Raw genomic sequence first — 19,975 nt, forward strand, 5'->3', positions numbered from 1 at the left:
TTTAACTGAACATGGATCCAGTCAGTCATTTATGTAGGTCAGGATTGGAAATATAATTACCCAGGAAGGATCTGTGGAACATTCTTTTGTCTGATAGTTTGGACTCCTGTGTGCTATAGGCAAAACTGACAAGTTTTTTTGTGAGATCTGTATGAACGGAACCACTGACAGCATGGACTAAAAGGGATAGAAAAGGGACAGATTTATGGAAAATGACTTCAAAATCAGAATCATGAAAGCTGAGGTCTGGACTGACAAAACCTTTTTGGGCCAAGAGAGCTTGCCTACCCATGTGTATGGAAGGTTGAGCTTGCCCCAGCAGTTCAAGATGGTAGGTCTTCTGTTATTCAAGAAGTGTTACCACCCCAGTTTTTTTCAGATGCCTGGGGAATTCAGTGAGCAAAAGCTGATTCATTCCTTTGGAAAGGCAGTAATATCGAGCTGCCCTAATAAACTAGTTATTAAAAGAATAGCAAATAGGTCAATAAGCTAACACTTAAATCAACGTAAGGCCGGTCATTTAACCTCTCAATGTCTTAGCTTCCTATTCTAAAAAAAATGGTGATTATATGAATGCTTTCATCAGAGAGTTGTAGTGAGGATTGAAAGAGATAATATGTATAAAAATTTTGGAAAAAATACTTTATAAGAGATTAAAGTCTAGAGATATTCTCGAGGCTACTTTTGTGCAAGCTTCAGTTAGATAGTGCTACCTGCCATGGTTTGTTAAATCTCAACCAACATCCCTCCTGTTAACTCTTTAGAATACTTAGGACTCTAACTGAGATGGTATAAAGGCTTCATGCACTAAGTTTGCTTTTTTAGAATCTTTAACTCCCAGAGGGTTCCTAGGTCAGATAAATCCTGAAACTCAGGGAGACCAGACTCTCCAAGATTATTGAGTGACAACATTCCTCCATTCTTTAGTGTAGACACTCCTTCTCAACAAGAAAAAGTCAGAATGGGCCACTGACTAAAGATCCCTATAGATTGGGAGAGGGATCAGAGAAAGAGGAGGAGGTATAATAGAGAAAACAGGATTTTACGAAAGAGTGTGACTGCTGAAATCACTATATTATATTCCTTTTAGTGTCCAGTGTTTTGGAGCAGCTAGAAGGAAAAATCTGAGATGGTGGAATGGTAGCACATGGCAAACTCTGGGATCTGTTCTGTAACTATTTATTGAAGTGTGCTTTGAAAATTATTGTTTTATCTTTCTTTGCTTTGCACATGTTATAATTTACAATAAAAGTGTTAAAAATTAGTATTAAAAAAGCTGATAGTGACATTCAATAAAGGAACCAAGACAGGAATTATGCAAAATAAGCTGATTTTGATTTCTAAGTTCATAAAATGTATGTAACTTATAGAATACAGAAAAGATATACCTACACAATATAGTAGCTGAGTTATGCTAATCCAGATGGGATGGAAGTTATCATGATCATAATATATAATACCGGTATATTAATACTTATATACTCATATTTTTTTTACAAAGCTGTTGTTCTTTGAGGACACATCAAATGCCACTCATAAGGTTTACATAGACCAAAGATGAAGGAGAGTCACTTCATTTCACTCAAAATGTTATAGTTTAATTTAGAAGGAAGATTGGAAGAAAACTATAGAAGAGTCAACAGGTATATTCTAGAAAATATAGCAAAACTAGAAAAAGAGAAAATAAGATTAGAAGAATAGTCCAGAATTCTAGTATCTAAACAATAAGAGTTCCTGAAAGAGATATGGCCTCTCTCCCTAAGCCAACTCTGCAGGTGAACTCACTGGTTTCCCCCCTACATAGGACCTGACTCCCAGGAATGAGCCTGGCCCTGACATCATGGGACCTGACTCCCAGGAATGAGCCTGGCCCTGACATCATGGGATTTAGAAAGACTTCATGAAGTCTTCTAAAGTCCCCCTTTCTAAGTCTTCTAAAGTCCCCCTTTCTAAAGGGGGAAGAGAAATGAAACAAAATAAAGTTTCAGTGGCTAAGAGATTTCAAATAGAATTGAGAGATCATTCTGGAGGTTATTCTTAGCATTATATCAATATCCCTTTTCAGGTTTCGGTGTATTGGAGTAGCTAGAGGGAAACGCCTGAAACTGTCGAGCTGTGATCCACTAGCCTTGATTCTTGAGGATGATTGTATAACTATATAGCTTTTATCATGTAGCCATGTAATTATGAAAACCTTGTGCTTGACATCCCTTTATCCAGTGTATGAACAGATGAGCAAGAAAATAAAGACAATAAATAAGTAAATAATAGGGGATATGCAATGTTTTGGGTGTTCTTTTTACTTTACTTTTAATTGTTTATGGAGTAATGAAAATATCCAAAAATCAATTGTGATGATGAATGCACAAATTATATGACAATATTATGAACCATTGATCATATATATTGGATGACTATATAGTATGTGGATATATCTCAATAAAATAGCATTAAAAAATGAGTTCCTGGAAGAGAGAACTGAGAAAACAAAAAATAGAGTACCATTAAGGAATTTATTTAAGAATATTACCCAAATTTTAAAAGAATAGACAGAAGGATTTTCCAGATAATAAAAGTTTACCCAATACCCAGCTAATAGAGTAAAAGTACTCTATATCAAGGAAACACCCATTCCAGTCGACCCACGTGGCAGCATACATGCTTCAGGGTACCCATCCTCCAATAGTATCTTAGAATAACTAGTAAAACTAGCAGTGTCATCTTCTTTAAAACTCTGGAAAACAGTTAAAGGATGGCAACAATGAGGCAGTGCCCAATGAAGAAAATTCAGCTTTAAAAAAATAGGCAACTCTTGAGATGTTCTTACTTGACCATCCTCCAACCCCTCCACCATGCAATATGGACCAAGCCTATGTTCCCACTGTTGGCTTCTGGCTCAAATTCAGAGGGAGAAATGTAACCTCTATATGCATACAGGAGTGCCTATATGTGAAGGCCAAACTATTGGGTGGAAGCCTCAAATACTGAACCAGAAAACTCATCTCAGGCTCACCCTCCTGGAACATGTTCTGTAGGCAGATGCAGTTTGCGAATAATTCAAGCAGTAAGATACAATTAAGTCAAAGTATACAGGTTAAAGGATTACCTGCATTAAACCATATCATACAATATCCAGGAGGTGGAGAAAGTCGATTTCATAAGGAGTGGAAGGGATATTCAAATACCTGTAAATGTAGGAAATCCTAAGTCCACAAGAAAATACAAGTCCAGGACAAGAAAGAAAATGAATAAAGGCTCAGATAAGACTGTAAGGACCCCTAAACGTCACATTTGCCTTGGGTTAATATTCTTGAAAGGATGGCTAAACTTTGAAAGAGACTACTGGTCAAACAGCCAATTTGCAAAACCTGTGAAAAATGTTTTCTGCATTGATTTGTTTGTTTTTGCTAGCTCCTGGCACTCAAGGAAACCCCTGGTACATGATTAGCTGGTTACAAACTTAAGGAACAGACAGTCTGGGACTAAATTCCAGAGCTAACACTTAAGGTATTAAAACATACACTGTACAACAGAAAATTACAAGATAAACAAAGAAATAGGAAATGATGGACCATCCAAGGGAATAAGAGACAAAATTAAAACACCAACAACAAAAAGGACCAGACATTGGAATACTGGACAAAGACTTTTAAAAACTGCTGCTCAATATGCTCAAGGAGATAAAGGAAAACACAGATAAAGAACTAAAACACATCAGGAAAACAATAAATGAACAATATGATGATATCAATAAAGAGATAGAAATTTTAAAAGGAACCAAATGCAAATACTGGAGTTAAAGGCCAAAATAATATTTAAAAAAAAAATCCTTAGAGGGTTTCAACAGCAGATTTGAGTTGGCAGAAGAGAAATAAAACAAAATAAAGTTTCAGTGGCTAGGAGATTTCATAGAGAATTGAGAGCTCATTCCGGAGGTTATTCTTAGGCATTATATAGATATCCCTTTTCAGTTTTTGGTGTATTAGAGTAGCTACAGGGAAATGTCTGAAATCATTGAACTGTATTCCAGTAGCCTTGATTCTTGAGGATAAAGATAAAACAATGAAATGATTCAGGCTAAGGAGCAGAAATAAAAAGAATTTAAAAAAATGAACAGAGCCTAACAAACCAATGTATGAAAAATGGGTCTCAGAGGAGAAGAAAGAAGGGGCAGAAGACATATTCAAAGAAATAATGGCAGACAACTTCCTCAATCTAACAAAAGACATGAATGTGAACATTCAAGGAGTCCACCAAACCCTGCAAAATAGAATATGCCCAGACACATATTATTCAAGATGTCAAACTCCAAGGACAAGGAGAGTGCTTTGAAAGCTGCAAGAGAAAAGCAAGCGTATGTACAAGGAGTCTCAATAAGATGAAGTATCAATTTCTCATAAGAAATTGGCCAAAGAGGCAAGAAGATAATGGGATGAAGTATTTAAAGTGCTAAAAGAAAACTGCCAACCAAAAATTTTATGTGCAGTCTTTCAAAAATGAGGGAGAGATTGAGACATTCCCAGATAAATGAAAGCTGAAGGAGTTCATCACTCCTAAACTCTCCCCTATAAGCAATAGTAAAGAAAGCTCTTCAGGCTGCAAGTAAAGAACAATAGACAATGGATTAAAGTAGCATAAAGAAATAAAGATATCTGATAAAATTAACCATGTAGTGTTTATAAATGTCAGTACTGTTGTATGTTTTGATAGGCAACATGATTTTTTTTTTCCTTCTTATGAGTTCTACAATGCAAATGCATACAAAGTAATAATAAACATGGTTTCGGACATACAATATATAAAGGAATAATTTGTAACAAGTATAACAAAAAGGTGAGGGTTGGAGATGTACAGGAAAAGTATTTGTGTATGATATTGAAGTGAAGTTGGTATTAAATCAAATGAGATTTAGGATGTTAAATTTAAGCCCCCCTGGTAATCACAAAGACAATATACAAAAAATATACACAGAAGGAAATGGGGAAGGAGGAAGATGACAGAGTAGGGAATTCTAGGATTCAATTCATCCTCAAGAGCAGCTAGTAATAGCCAGAAACTATCTGGCTGTTTGAAGGGCTGTTTGAAGGGCTCCAGAGACTAGAAGAATACCATACACCATTCAGAATGAGTAGAAGGAAGAGACTGATAAATTGTGATGAAGAGCTGTGAGTAGATCACTCCATGCTGCAGAGGCTGGTGCCCATTTCCCACTGGCATGGCAGGCTGCCTCAGGAGACTTCTATTCCCTTGAAGGAAAGAGAAGTCTACTTTCCTAGGAATGGGGAGCAAGGGGGATACTTAACCAGGCACCAACTGCAGCTTCTGATTAGTGAATTCAGACTGCCTGGTAAATTTAGCTCTGCTAAATTTACAATTCACCCGGGAAGAAAGTAACAGGTTCTATTTTAGCCTTGATCCCAGCAGGGGAAGAAGCAGGGCAGATAGAGAGACACAGTGACTTCTCAGAACAGCAGAGCCCGGTTTGCAGAAGGATGGTTCTTTCCCAAGAAAAGGAGGAGATAGAGTAATGCACTGACTCTGCCTCTTGACTGGCATATTCCGGGTGCTGGACTACACCTCTGAGAACAGCTACATTTTTAAACTTCCTGTTACAGAAAGCAGCTTGGGGCCTCTGTTGCAGGCCTGCCTCTGGCTGGGGAGGAAGCAGGGTAGACTGAGAGATGCAGTGACTTCTTGCGGTGGTGAGGGAGGTTTGTTGCAGGGTGGCTCTTCCTTGGGGAAAGGGGAAATGGGCAGGGATAGGCACCAACTCTGGCTTCTGATAAGTGAATCTAGAGTGCTGGATTCTAGCTCCGAAGTAACAGCTACAGCTTTGACTAGCCTAGAGCAAACAGTAGCAGGCAGCCTCCTTTTCAACTCTGCTTCCACAGGGGCAGAGTGACACTGATTGAGATATACATTATCATCTTGGGGCAGTTTAGGACAGCTTGCTAAACAGAATCCAGATCCCAAAGCCTGGGATCTGGGCAATGGTTTCAACCCATCCTGACAAAAAAAAAAAAAAAAAGGAAAAGAAAAGCAGATGGCAATCTTTGTCTCACCCATGTCATGTACCTACCAATGGTGGAAGTGGGGATAATTGAGAAGCACTGCAACTTCCCTGGGTGGCACAGAACAGGAGAACAGGGTGCTGAGGGACAGCTCTTGCTGAAGAAAAGAGGAAGGAGGCAAGGCCTAGTCCAGTTTCCAGCTGTTGATTAGAGACTCAGATTCTAGGGTCTGGGATATGAGCAACAGTTTCAACCTGCTACAGCAAAAAAAAAAAAAAAAAAAAAAAAGCAGGTGCACCTTCTATTTCAACCATGCACCTCAAAGGGGCTGAGCTGGCTGAAAATCAATGGCACCTTTGGACGCTGGAGAACAGTTGGCTCAAGAATACCATCTGCTAAGCAGGACAGGAAAGCACGGAATCAGGGAGACCTCATAGAGAAGAGGAAGTTTTCCCAAATCTCTTCCCCAGGACACTGTAGAACTGTTCTACACCCATTTCATGGGATTTTCACCCTGAAATGAACTGTAGTTCATTTCTGAGGAGACCCTCTCCACAGAATTAACCCTTCCAGTAAAAGTAGTTAGAGATAATAAAAGGAGTGTTAACAATATAGAAAGGCAAATCAAAAATCAAACAGTACAGATCAAAATTCCTGGAGGAGGAAGAGAAAAAAAAGCCTTTATCTGGAGGTAAAATAATCACATAAACACTGTAATCGAAAAAATCATGCCATATATTTAGGGCAAGAATCAGATGAATGTGAACTGAAAAAAATTCTGATTGGTTAAATACAAGCTATTCTAAAGGTCTAGAATAAGTTGAAATAAGCATCAAAGAAGACCTATGGCACAAAGTCAATCAATAAGAAAATCCTAAGCAAGATAGAGAAACTAACCCTAATAAACTTGCCAAGAAAATTAGATGCCTGGACACCAGCAACAAGTCACAAACTACACTAAGAAACAGGAAGATATGGCACAGTAATAGAACAAACTAAAACTTGAGATAAGATAGAAGAGTTGAAACAGCTAATTATGTTCAAACAAATCTCCTAAATCAATTCAAGGAAATGAAAGAAAACATGGCAAAAGAGATAAATGATATAAAGATGATGCTGGACAATTATAAAGAAGAATTCAAATGCATGCATAAAAAACAAACAGAACTTATAGGAATGAAAGAAAGGCACAAAAGAAAAGATAAAAATAAATAAATAACACAATGCAGACATGCAACAGCAGATTCAGGGAGGCAGAAGAAAGCATCAGTGAAGTACAGGATAAAACATTTGGAATCTTACAGCCAAAAGAACAGATAAGGAAAATAATGGAAAAATTTGATCAGGATATCAAAGAACTGAATGACAGTATGAAGCACAAAAATATATGCATCGTGGGTATACCTGAAGGAGAAGAGATGGGAAGGGGGGCAGAAAGAATATTTTAAGAAATAATGGTTGAAATTTCCAAACTCTTACACTTGTCCAAGAAGCACAAGGTAGTCTAAACAGTACAAAACCAAATAGACTTACTCTAAGACATGTACTAAACAGACCATCAAATACCAAATGCAAAACAAGAATTTCTTAAAGCAGCAAGAGTAAAACAAGTCATCATATAGAAGGGAAGCTCAATAAGACTAAGCCCCAATTTTTCATCAGAAACCACAGAGGCAAGAGAGCAGTGGTAAGATACATTTGAGGTACTGAAAGAAAAAAATGCAAAATAGCCAAGAATTCTTTACCCAGCAATACTACCCTTCAAAACATGAGGGAGACTTTAAAATACCCACAGATAGACATAAAATGAGGGTGTTTTTTAAGAAGAGACTTACACTACAAGAAATATGTAAGGGAGTGCTACAGAATAAAAGGAAAAGATGGGAGAGAGGCATTTGAAGAAGAGTAGATATGAAGGAAAGTTAAACAACACATAAAAAATCAGTGGGTCTTTGAAGAAATTACAAGAGAAATCAGTAAATATCTCAAAACAGATGAAAATGAGAACACAGCATATCAAAGTTTATAGGATGCAGTGAAGGCAGTGCTGAGGGGTTAATTTATTGCCTAACTGCTACATTAAAAAAGGAGAAATAAAAAAGAAGAAAGAACTTAAAGGAAGGATATAAATGAAAACCTGAGGAACAAGTAAGAGAACAGCATGCTAACCCCAAAGCAAACAGAATACAAGAATTATCAAAGATTACACCAGAAATAAGTGAAATTGAGAATAAAAAAGAATAGAGACAATCAACAAAACCAGAAGTTGATTCTTTGAGGAAATTAATAAAATTGACAAAGCTTTAGCTAGACTGACAAAAGAAAAAAGATGCAAATAAAATCAGAAACTAGAGGAGGCATTAGTACTGTCACCATGGAAATAAAAAAGATCATAAATGGATACCATAGCAACTGTATGCCAGCAACTAGACAACTTAGGTGAAATGAACAACTTCTTAGAAAAAGATGAACAATGTACACTGACTCTAGAAGAAATAGAAGACCTAAACAAACCAATCGTAAGTTAAAAAAATGAGTCATTAAAAACTTCCCAAGAACAAAATGAGATATCATTTCTCACTCACTTATTAGAATGACCACCATTAAACAAACAGGAAACTATAAGTATTGGAGAGGAAGTGAAGAAATAGGTACACGTACTCATTTCTGATGGGCATGTAAAATGATACAGCCACTGTGGAAGACAGTTTGGAGTTTCCTCAGAAAGCTAAATGTAGAGTTGCCCTGTAATCTGACAATTCTGCTACTCATTTTACACCCAGAAGAACTGAAAGAAGTGCTGCAAACATACATTTGCAAACTGATGAGTATAGCAGGCTTATTCACAATTGCCAAGAGATGGAGGCAACCCAAGTACCCATCAATTGATGAATGGAAAACAAAATGTGGTTCATAGATATGATAGAAAATTATTCAGCAGTAAGTAGAAATGAAGTCCTGAAGCATATGACGAACCTTGAGTAAAATAAGTCAGATACAAAAGGAGAATTATTGTATGATCTCAGTAATATGAATTAATTATACTATGCAAACTCGTAAACATGGAATCTAGAATATATGTTACCAGGAGGTAGAATGAGGCTAGAGAACAAGGAGTGTTGTTTAAGGTGTACAGAATTCTTAACTAGGCAGAATTTAAATGAGTGGAAATGGATAGAAATTGATGGCAGCACATTATATGAGTATAATTAACAGTGCTGAATTGTATGTGAATATGGTTGATAGGAAAAGTTTAAAGTCAATAATGTACCAGAAAGAAAGCTAGAGGTTTAAGCATGGGACTGTACAACACAGTAAATCTTGTGGTGGATGATGGCTGTGATTAACAGTTCAAATATTAAAAATGCCCTCCATGAACTAGAACAAATATCTGAAACTATTATAAGAAGTTAATAATAGAGAGGTATATAGGAAAAGGACACCTAATACAAACTATGGTGTATGATTAAAAGTAAAATCTTAAAATTCTTTCATCAGCAGTAACAAATGTACCATACCAACAACAGGGATCAGTGATAGGTGGGACAAGGGATAAGGGAGGTTTTGGGTTTTCACACTCTTTTTTTTGCCCAGAGTAATGAAAATGTTGTGAAATTGATTGGTGTTCAATTCTCAACTATGGGATGATACCATAAGTTACTGAATGTCTACATTCAGTGGCTCAGTGTATACATTCAGTGGATGGACTGTACAGTGTGTTAAAATATCTTAATAAAATTGTATTAAAAAAGAAAAGAAAACTTCCAACAAACAAAAGCTCAGGACAAGGTGGCTTCACAGGTGACTTCAATCAAGTATTCCAAGAAAATTAAATTAATTCCAATCCTGGTCAAACTCATCCAAACAATTGAAGAGGGAACACTACCTAACTCATTCTGTGAAGTCAACATCATCTTAGTACCAAAGGCAGACAAAGATGCTACAAGAAAAGAAAATTACAGACCAATAAATCTAATGAATATGGATGTAAAATACTTAATAAAATACTTGCAACTCAAACCCAGTAGCACCTTAAAAGAATTATATACTATGATCAAGTGGGTTTCTTTCCCACATATGCAAGAGTTGTTCAACACAAGAAAATCAATTACTGTACTAACCACATTAAGTAATTGAAATGGGAAAACCACTTCATCACATTGATTGATGTGGAAAAAGCATTTGACAAAATTCAGCATTTCTTGATAAAAACACTTCAAAAGACAGGAAATATCCTCAACATAGTAAAGAGTACATAGGAAAAACCCACAACTAACATCATGCTCAATGATGAAAGACTGAAAGGCTTCTCTCTAAGATCTAGTGCAAGGCAAGCATGCCCAATGTCAACCCTGTTATTTAACATTGTGCTGGAAGTTCTAGCTGGAGCAATTATGCAAGATAAAAATAAAAGGCACCTAAGCTGGAAAGGAAGAAGTAAAACTTTCACTGTTTGAAGATGATATGAACCTATATACAGAAAGCACCCCCCCCTCAAATTTACAACAAATCTTACTAGAGCTAATAAATGAGTAGATCAAAGTGTCAGGATAAAAGATGAATGCAAAAATCTGTAGTGGTTCTATATACTAATAATGAGCAATCTGAGGGGAAATCAGGGAAAAAATCCCTTCACAACAGCAGCTAAAAGATTCCAATATATAGGAATATATTTAACCAAGGATGTGAAGGACTTATATACAGAAAACTACAAAGCATTACTAAAAGAATTCAAGGAGGCCTTAAATAAATGAAAGTGCATTCCATTTTCATGGCTTCGAAGACTAATAAGATGAAACTTCTATCCAAATTGATTTACAAATTCAATGATACCACTCAAGATTCCAACAGCTTACTCTGCAGAAATAGGAAAACCAATAAAATTTTGGAATGGCAAGGTGACCTGAATGGCCAAATATATCTTTAGAAAGAAAAATGAATTTGAAGGGCTTACACTTTCAGACTTAAAGCATAACACAAAGCTATAGCAGTCAAAAAAGCATGGTGCTAGCATAAAGGATAGATATATTGATACATGGAATTGAATTGAAAGTTCAGAAATAAAGCCTTGTATCTGTGGCCAAGTCCACTCAATTGGGACGGAACAGTCTCTTCAACAAATGGTGCTAGAACTGGATATCTGCATCCAAAAGAATGGAAGAGGACCCATAACTCACACCTTATACAAAAATTAACTCAAAATGGATCAAAGACTTAATATTAAATCTAAGACCATAAAGATCCTAGAAGAAAATGTAGGGAAGCATCTTCAGGATCTTGTGGTAGGAGGTAATTTCTTAGACCTTACACCCAAAGCACAAACACTGAAAGAAGGAATAGATAAATGGGATCTCCTGAAAGTCAAATACTTTTGTACTTGAAGGACTTTGTCAAGAAAGTAAAAAGGCAGCTTACTCAATGGGAGAAAAATAGTGAAAACCACATAGCTCATAAGGGTTTGATACCCTGAATACATAGAGAACTCCTACAACTCAACAATATAAAGACACACAATCCAGTTAAAAAAAATGGCCAAAAGACTTCAGTAGACACTTTTTCAAAAAGGAAATACAAATGACTTTTAGTCACAGGAAAAGATGTTCAACATCACTAGCTATTATAGAAATGCAAATCAAACCACAATGAGCTATCATATCACACCTATTAGAATGGTCATTATCAGAGCAACAAACAAAAAACCCAAAAAACTACAGGTGCTGGAGAGAATGTGGAGAATTAGGAAAAATTATTCACTATGGTGGGAATATAGAATGGTGCAGTCGCTTTGGAAGGCAATTTCATTATTCCTTAGGAAGCTAGTATAAAGTTACATATGATTCGGCAATCCCAACTAGGTATATACTTAGCAGAAATGAAAGCAGGGACTCTAATGGACATTTCTACACCAATGTTCATAGCTGCATTATTCACGATTGTCAAAGACGGAAATAGCTCAAGTGTCCATCAACAGATGAATGGTAAAAAAAAATTGTGGTATAGACATACAATGGAATATTATGCAGTTATAAGAAGGAATGACGTCCTGATGCACGCAACAACATGGATGAACCTTGAAGACATTATATTAAGCGAAATAAGCTGAACACAAAAGGACAAATACTGTATGGTCTCTCTAATATGAACTAATTATAATGAGCAAACTCAGAATTAAAATCCAGACTATAGCTTATCAGGAGATAGAGAAAAGGTAGAGATTGGGCAGATGATGCTTAGGGTTCATAGAATTTTCATTAAGGTAGATTGGAAGTGATTGGAAATGGATAGAGGTTATGGTAGTGTGTCTTGTGCTACCAACAGTGCTGAGTGTGAGCACGGTTGAAAGAGGAAGTCTAGAGTCACGTATGTCACTAGAAGGAATGCTAGAGGACAAAATGTGGGACTGTATAGCATAGAGAGTCCTGTTGTGGACAATGACTGGGGTTAATTGCCCCACATAAGAAAGTTCTTACATAAACTAGAACAAATGTACATCGCTGGTCCCACGTGTTAATAATAGTCTTGTATTTGGGGAAAATATAATTAATACAAACTAAGGACTGTGGTCAATAGTAGCATTGTAATATCCTTTCATCAGTTGTAACAAAACACTATACCAAATCTACAGTCAATATTAGGGGGTAAAAGGGGCATGGGATTTTTTTTTTCTTCAGAGTAACGAGAATGTCCTCAAATTCATTGTGGTAATGAATGCATAACCCTGATCATACCAGGGTCCACTGATTGTACACTTTGGATGGATTGCATGGTGTATGAACAAAACTTAAAAAAAATAATGTGTGGATAAGGGATACAGGATTTTTTTTCTTTTTTTTGAGTAGTGAAAATGTTCTAAATTTGATTTTGATGATGAATTCATAACTATGTGATGATACTCTGAACCACTGATTGTGTACTTTGGATAGATTGCACATTATGTGAATATATCTCAATAAAACTGCTTAAAAATGAGAAGGGACTCAAAATGGTACAATATAATAAATGAAATATGAAAATAGTTATTAATGAAGGAACTGATGGTCATAAAGTGTATAAAATTTATAATGACCAAATCCCAAAATGGTAGAAGAAGATCCTGTGTTGTCAGTATTGCTTGTAAGTATATAAAATTAAACTCACCAGTCAAAGGCAGAAATTGGCAGAATGGATAACAGAGCTTGATTCAAGTATATACTGTTTACATGTGCCTCATCTTAAATTCAATAACATAAATAAGTTGAAAGTGAAAACATGAAAAAACGAAATCTTAGGAGTACACAAACTACCTACACTGAATCATGAAGAGGTAAATCTCAACAGATTTACCACTAGTAAAGAGAGTGAATTACTAGTCATAAGCTTCAAACAAAGAAAAGTGCGGGACCAGACAGCTTCACAGCAGAATTTTACCAAACTTTCCAAGAAGATCTAATATCAACCCTACTCAAACCTTTCCTAAAAATTATAGAAGAGGTACTACTCCTTAATTCATTCTATGAGGCCAATATCATCCTCATACTGAAGTCAAATAAAGAAATGAAAAAAAAAGAAATTATAGATAAATATAATTTCTTATGAATATAAATGTAAAAATCCTTAACAAATTACTATCAAATCAAGTCCAATAGCACATTAAAGAATTATACACCAGGATCAAGTGGGATATATCACAGGTATGCAAGTGTGGTTCAACATAAGAAAATCAATTAATATAATGCACAACATTACTGGAATGGAGGGACAATAACTAGGAATAGAAGGAAATTTCCTCAACATACAAGTGGGTATACCTGAAAAACCCACAGCTAACATTAAACTCAATGTTGAAAGACGGAAAGCTTTCAGGAAAAAGGCAAGAATATCCACTGTCACCATTATTATTCAACAGTAAACTAGATGCTCTAGCGGGAGAAAATAGGCAAGTAAAAGAAATAAAAGTCATATAAATTGGAATGGAGAAAATAAAACTTTCCCTATTTATAGACAATATGATCCTAAAAACAGAAAATCCTGAGAAACCCATAACAAAATTTATAGAGTTAATAAATGAACACTGCAAAACAACAGGATACATGATCAAAACCCCAAAAAAGCAGTAGTGCTTCTATACATTAGTAATGAACATTCAGAAGAAGAAATCAAGAAAAGAATCAATTTACAATAACAGTTAAAAAGAATGATATATGTAGAAAAACATCTAACCAAAGATATAAAGGACTTGTACACAGAAAACTACAAAACATTGTTAAAAGAAATCAAAGAAGACCTAAATAAACGGACATTCTGTGTTCATGGATTGGAAGACTAAATATTGTTAAAATGTCAGTTCTACCCACAGCCACTTACACATTCAATACAATCCCAATAAAAATTCCAACAGCCTTCTTTACAGAAGTGGACAGGTCAATCATCAAATTTACATGGAACAAAAGTATTGAAAGTAGGGACTTAAACAGATATTTGCAAACCAAGTATGCATCAAAATAAAATGTGGTATATACATACCATAGAATATTACTCAGACATAAAAGGAATGAAGTCTGGACACATGAGATAACATGGACGAAACTTAAAGACATCATGTGCAGTGAAATAAGCCAGACACTAAAGGACAAATATTATATTATCTCACTGATTTGAAATAATTATAATAAACAACTTATAGAGTCAGAATCTAGAATACAGGTTACCAGGGGATGTGGTGCGGATAATGAATAGGAAATTAAGGTGTAAAATGTACAGGATTCATATTTGGATTGATGGAAATGTTTTGGAAATGGACAGTGATAGTAGCAGACACTGTTAATGTAACTAAAAGCAATGAAATATATATCTGAGTGTGAATAAAGTAGAAATGTTTGATTGTATTTATGGTAACAAAATATAAATTAAAAAAATGCATGGACCTACACTACACAAACAATTAAACCATGGACTATAGTTAATAGCACAGTCAGAAAAATATATTATCATCAATTGTAACAAACATTCCACACTGTGGTAGTTAGATTCAGTTGTCAACTTGGCGAGGTGAAGGCACCTAGTTCTGTTGTTGTGAACTAGAGCCAATGGTACATGAACCTCATCTGTTGCCGATTACATCTGCAGTCGGCTAGGAGGCGTGCCTGCTGCAATGAATGACGTTTGACTTAATTGGCTGGTGCTTAAATGAGAGAACGCAATGTAGCACAGCCCAAGCAGCTTGGCATACCTCATCTCAGCACTCGCAGCTCAGCCCTGGTCTTTGGAGATGCAGAGAGAAATCACCCCGGGGAAAGATGTTGGAACCCAGAGACCTGGAGAGAAGGCCAGCAGAGACCGTCCTGTGCCTTCCCATGTAAGCAAGAACCTCAGATGAAAGTTAGCTGCCTTTCCTCTGACGAACTAAAAAAACAAATCCCCTTTTATTAAAAGCCAATCCATTGCTGGTGTGTTGCATTCCGGCAGCTAGCAAATTAGAACACACGCTAATTCAATGTGTTAAAAATAGGGTAGTATAAGGCAATCCTGTATTTTATACATGATTGTTCTGTAAAACCACAACTTCTTTAATAAAGCAAAAAATAGTTTACATGGAGGATAAACTTTCAAATAGCAAAAGACATCTTGAAAAAGAAGAAAGTTGGAAGGCTCACATTTCCTTATCATAAAATTTATTACAAAGCTATAATAATCAAAACAAAATGGCAATGGCACAAGGACAGACATATAGACCAAAGGAACTGAGTAAAGAGCTAAGAAAGCAATCCTCACATTTAAGGCTAACTACTTTTTGACAGGGATCAAACACTACTCAATGGGAAAGAGTCATCTCTTTAGGAACTGGTGAAAGGATATCTGGATCTTCATTTTCAAAAAAATGAAAGCTGACCCTCAGTTCACATTATATACAAAAATCAACCCCAGAATGGATCAAAGAACTCTGTAGAATAGCCAGAATTACCAAACTCCTATAATAAAATGTAGGGAAGTAACCTTAGGACCTTGTTTCAGGCAATGGTTTCTTAGACTTTACACCCAAAGCACAAGCAACATCAGAAAAAGTAGACACAAGGGATCTCAACTTTTGTGCATCAAATGACTTCATCATGAAAGAAAAATGCAAGGGGAGAAAATTTTTAGAAACTACATATCTGATAAGGTTTTAATATCCAGAATATAATAAAGAAATACTCCAATACAACAACAAAAGGACAAATAATCCAACTGACTGAACAAATAATTTGAATAGAAATTTCTCCAAACATAATATGCTAATGGCCAAAAACCATGCTCAACATTATTACCTATCAGGGAAATGCAAATCAAAACCACAATGAGATACCATATCAGAGCCACAAGGATGGCTACAATTTAAAAAATTGAAAATTTACTATTGATGGAGAGGAGTGAAAAAATAGGAACACTCATTCATTCTTAGTGGAAATGTATAAGACAATGTTTTTGGTTTGTTCAAGTTACTGGAATGCAATATACCAGAAATGGAATGGTGTTTTAAAAGGAAATTGATTACATTATAAGTTTTCAGTTCTAAGGTTAAAAAAGTGTCCAAATTAAGGCACCAACAAGAGGTTGCCATCATTCAAGAAAGGCTGATGCTGTCCAGAACACCTCTGTCAACTGGGAAGGCACCCGGCTGGCATCTGCTGATCCCCTGCTCCAAGGCTTCACTGCTTTCAGTCCCTGTTTCTATGAGGATTCCTCACTTGGCTTCTCCAGGGCTTGGTTTCATCTTTTGGCTTATCTTGGTTCTCTCCAGGTTCTGGCTTGCTTAACATCTCGTAAGAAGGCACATGGTGACATCTGCTGAGCTCTGCCCTTGTCTAGACATCTCCTCTCTGTCGACACTCCAAACATCTCTAAATATCCATGTCTCTGTCAACTCTGAGGCAACTGTTCTCTAAGCATCTGTTTCTGAGGTTTCCCCAAAATGTTTCTCCTTCTAAAAGACTCTAGTAAATTAATTGAGACCTTCCTTGAATGGGTGGAGTCACATTTCCAGCTAATCAAATGGCCATACCCACAGTTGGGTGAGTCATATTTCCATGGAAGTAATCTAACCAAAAGGTCACACCCAGAACTGGGTGTGTCACATTCCCATGGAAACAATCCAATCAAAGTTTCCCATCCTAAACAACACGTCTGGCCTCACAAGATTGGATCAGGATTAAAACATGAATTTTCTGGGGTATTTGGTAATTCTTCAGATGGTTAATTATAGAATTACCATAAGATCTGGCATACCTGCTTCTAGGTATATTCACAAAAAATGAAAAGCAAGAACACAAACAGATATTTGCACACCTATGTTCATAGTACCATTATTCACAACTGACAAAATATGGATGCAACCCAAATGTCCATTCATAGATCAATGGATAAGCAAAATGTGGTGTGTCTACCGACCCAATGGAATACTTTTCATCCCTAAAAAGAAATGAAGTTTAGATATATATTGCAATGTGGATGAACCTTGAAGACATAAGGTTGTGTTAGAAGGCAGACACCAAACCACAAATATTGCATGATTCTACTTATAAGAAATACCTAGAATAAACAAATTCATAGAGACAGAATGTAGATTATAGGTTAAAAGGGTTGAATTGGGAGTTAATACTTAATAGGTGCAGAGCTTCTGTTTGGGGTGTGTGTGAAAAATTGGGTAATGGTGGTGGTGATGGTGTCACAACATTGAAAAGTAATTACTGCCACTGAACTGTACACTGAAAATGGTTAACATGGTGAATGTTATATTATATATATGTTCCCACAATAAAATTTTAAAAAGAACAGTTTTTGTAAAATTTTTTATAAAATTATTAAGAACAAAGAGAAAGAAGGAAAAACAGGTTTCACACAAAGGATTAAGATCCAGATGACACTGGACTTCTAAAAAATATTTGAAATGAGAACACTATGAAGAAACACATTCAAAATTCTGAGGGATAATGATTTCAAGCTAAAATTCTATAAACCAATAAGTGATTTATTAATGGTGAGGGTGGAGTAAAGACATTTTCAAATGTTCAATTTCTCAACATTTGAAATTTTTCATGCACCATTTTTCAAGAAGCTTTTGTAGGATATTTGACACTGATATGGTGAGGTAAAATAAGAAATGCAGTAACTGGGAACCAGCTGATCCTGGTCCAATTCAAGTGATGAAGGGAATCCCAGAGTGATGGTGAAGGTATGACCAGACAAGAACTTCTAGGAGGCCCAAAGAATAGTCTTTACTGGATCAGGCCAGAAAGCTCCTGGAGAGTATTCCCAAGAAGATGTAAGTGATAGGACAACTCATGTGTTTAATCATAGTGACAGGAAGTATACACAACTTAGAAAAAACCCTGGATTGAATTGAAGATAAATACACAAAAAGCTAAGGAAATAAATAAGAAAATTATTAAATTCAGTAAAAACAAAATTTGGCAGGAAAGCAAGAGTGTGGTGCGTGGTTTCATCAGTTATGTGGAGTTTATGTTCCACATGATTTTTGCTGAGGTTTTAACAGCTATCTTAGTTTTTCTTTTTGGAGAGAGCTGAGACATATTTGGAAAAATAGGTTGCCAAGTGAACATTATTATATACCCTATGCATGGGCCCTAAGATTTAGAATAAGTTCTTAGAGAATATCTTCAACTTGAAGACCAACCCAAACACCAGGAAGTAGTAATGCACAGTGGTTGAAAGCACAACTTGGAAGGGTGACCGAAACCCAGTTCTGTCATTTAACACGTAATCTCAGGCAGACATAATATCTAAACTTCACTTACTCACTTCTTACCTAATTCAGAGGGTTGTTCTGAGTATTAGATGGTATGATGTAAACCATTTAACATCGTGTTTGGAGCCTATAAGTGCCCACTAAATACTAGATAAAATTATTGTGTTAATAAGAGCTATGATAATTTATACTTCTATATACCATTCTATAAATTTACTTCATTATTTTAACATGAGGACTATATATTAGCCAATACTATTTCCATTTCATGATTGAGGAAGCATATATTCATAAAGATTAATTTGGAGGGTAAATATTTATTGATGGGATCTGCTATTTGTGAATAAGGAGCTTGTTTGGTTATGTTTTTTTTTGTTGTTATTTTTTAACCAAACCTGGTGCTTCTCATGTAAGCCTTTTAGAGTACAGTCCTTGTGTGTTTGGTTGTTCAATCTAGGTTTAAATTTCATCTAAAGTATAATGAGTTACAATTGTGTTCTTTGGCCTTCTTCTTTATTTAAAATCAGGTCTCATCATTTGAGAGCTTCCTGTTCAACTCCCAGGGATTCAAGGACCAATTATCCTCTTTGTGAATTACTCTTGTTTTCTTTCCTGCTGCCTTCCATTTGACCATTTCATTGCTCATTAATTCTTCCACCAGAGAGCAGAAAAAGGGAGAAGGGAGGAATCTCAGTCTAACATATATCTTTCCTGCATAGTATGGGAGAGGTTAAAAGACATGCTCACATTTAGGTATTAGGATATTTAGTTAATTGGTTTTTGTTTGTATTTTTTTTTTAACTTTTTTTATCATATAGTATAACATATACACAAAGCAAAGAAATGAAAAAGCAAGTTTTCAAACCACTCTTCAACGAGTGGTTACAGGACAGATCCCAGAGTACGTCAAGGGCTGCCATATGATCCTCTCATATTTTTCATTCTAACTGCTCCAGAATATAGGAGGCTAGAGGGCATAAACGTGTTTTATCATCACAATTGACTTTTTTTTCTTTTTTTGTGAACAATGACATATATACAAAAAGCTATAGGTTTCCAAGCACAGCACCACAATTAGTTGTAGAAAATATTTCAGACTTTGACATGGGTTACAATTTCACAATTTTAGATTTTTACTTCTAGCTGCTGTACAATACTGGAGACTAAAAGATATCAATTGAATGATACATATTCTCAATTTTAGATAATTTCGCTGTTTCCAAGAGAAAGAAAACCAATAAAC

General features: G+C 35.7%; 1 protein-coding gene and 2 long non-coding RNA genes across 15 annotated transcripts in view; 1 reads left to right on the top strand and 2 right to left on the bottom strand.

Annotated features, from left to right (window-relative positions):
* LRRC7 (leucine rich repeat containing 7) overlaps positions 1-19,975 on the bottom strand; it is a 600,349-nt gene that overhangs the window by 267,687 nt on the left and 312,687 nt on the right. The gene's annotated exons all lie outside the window — the stretch shown is intronic.
* Positions 3,105-8,207, bottom strand: LOC143650172 (uncharacterized). Its single transcript, XR_013159419.1, has 3 exons — positions 6,366-8,207; positions 6,080-6,268; positions 3,105-3,185 (listed from the first exon to the last, which is right to left on the bottom strand). It is a non-coding gene; the product is annotated as an uncharacterized LOC143650172 (long non-coding RNA).
* Positions 8,417-19,975, top strand: part of LOC143650171 (uncharacterized) — a 118,043-nt gene continuing 106,484 nt past the window's right edge. For 9 of the 12 annotated variants that reach the window (XR_013159413.1, XR_013159408.1, XR_013159409.1 and 6 more), the window contains exon 1: positions 8,417-8,530. This is a non-coding gene — a long non-coding RNA (uncharacterized LOC143650171). The remainder of the gene's footprint in view (positions 8,531-19,975) is intronic. The other 3 variants (XR_013159418.1, XR_013159407.1, XR_013159417.1) reach the window with 2 other exon arrangements.

Source organism: Tamandua tetradactyla, chromosome 11, assembly GCF_023851605.1.
Source record: "Tamandua tetradactyla isolate mTamTet1 chromosome 11, mTamTet1.pri, whole genome shotgun sequence".
NCBI classification, from domain to species: Eukaryota; Metazoa; Chordata; class Mammalia; order Pilosa; family Myrmecophagidae; genus Tamandua; species Tamandua tetradactyla.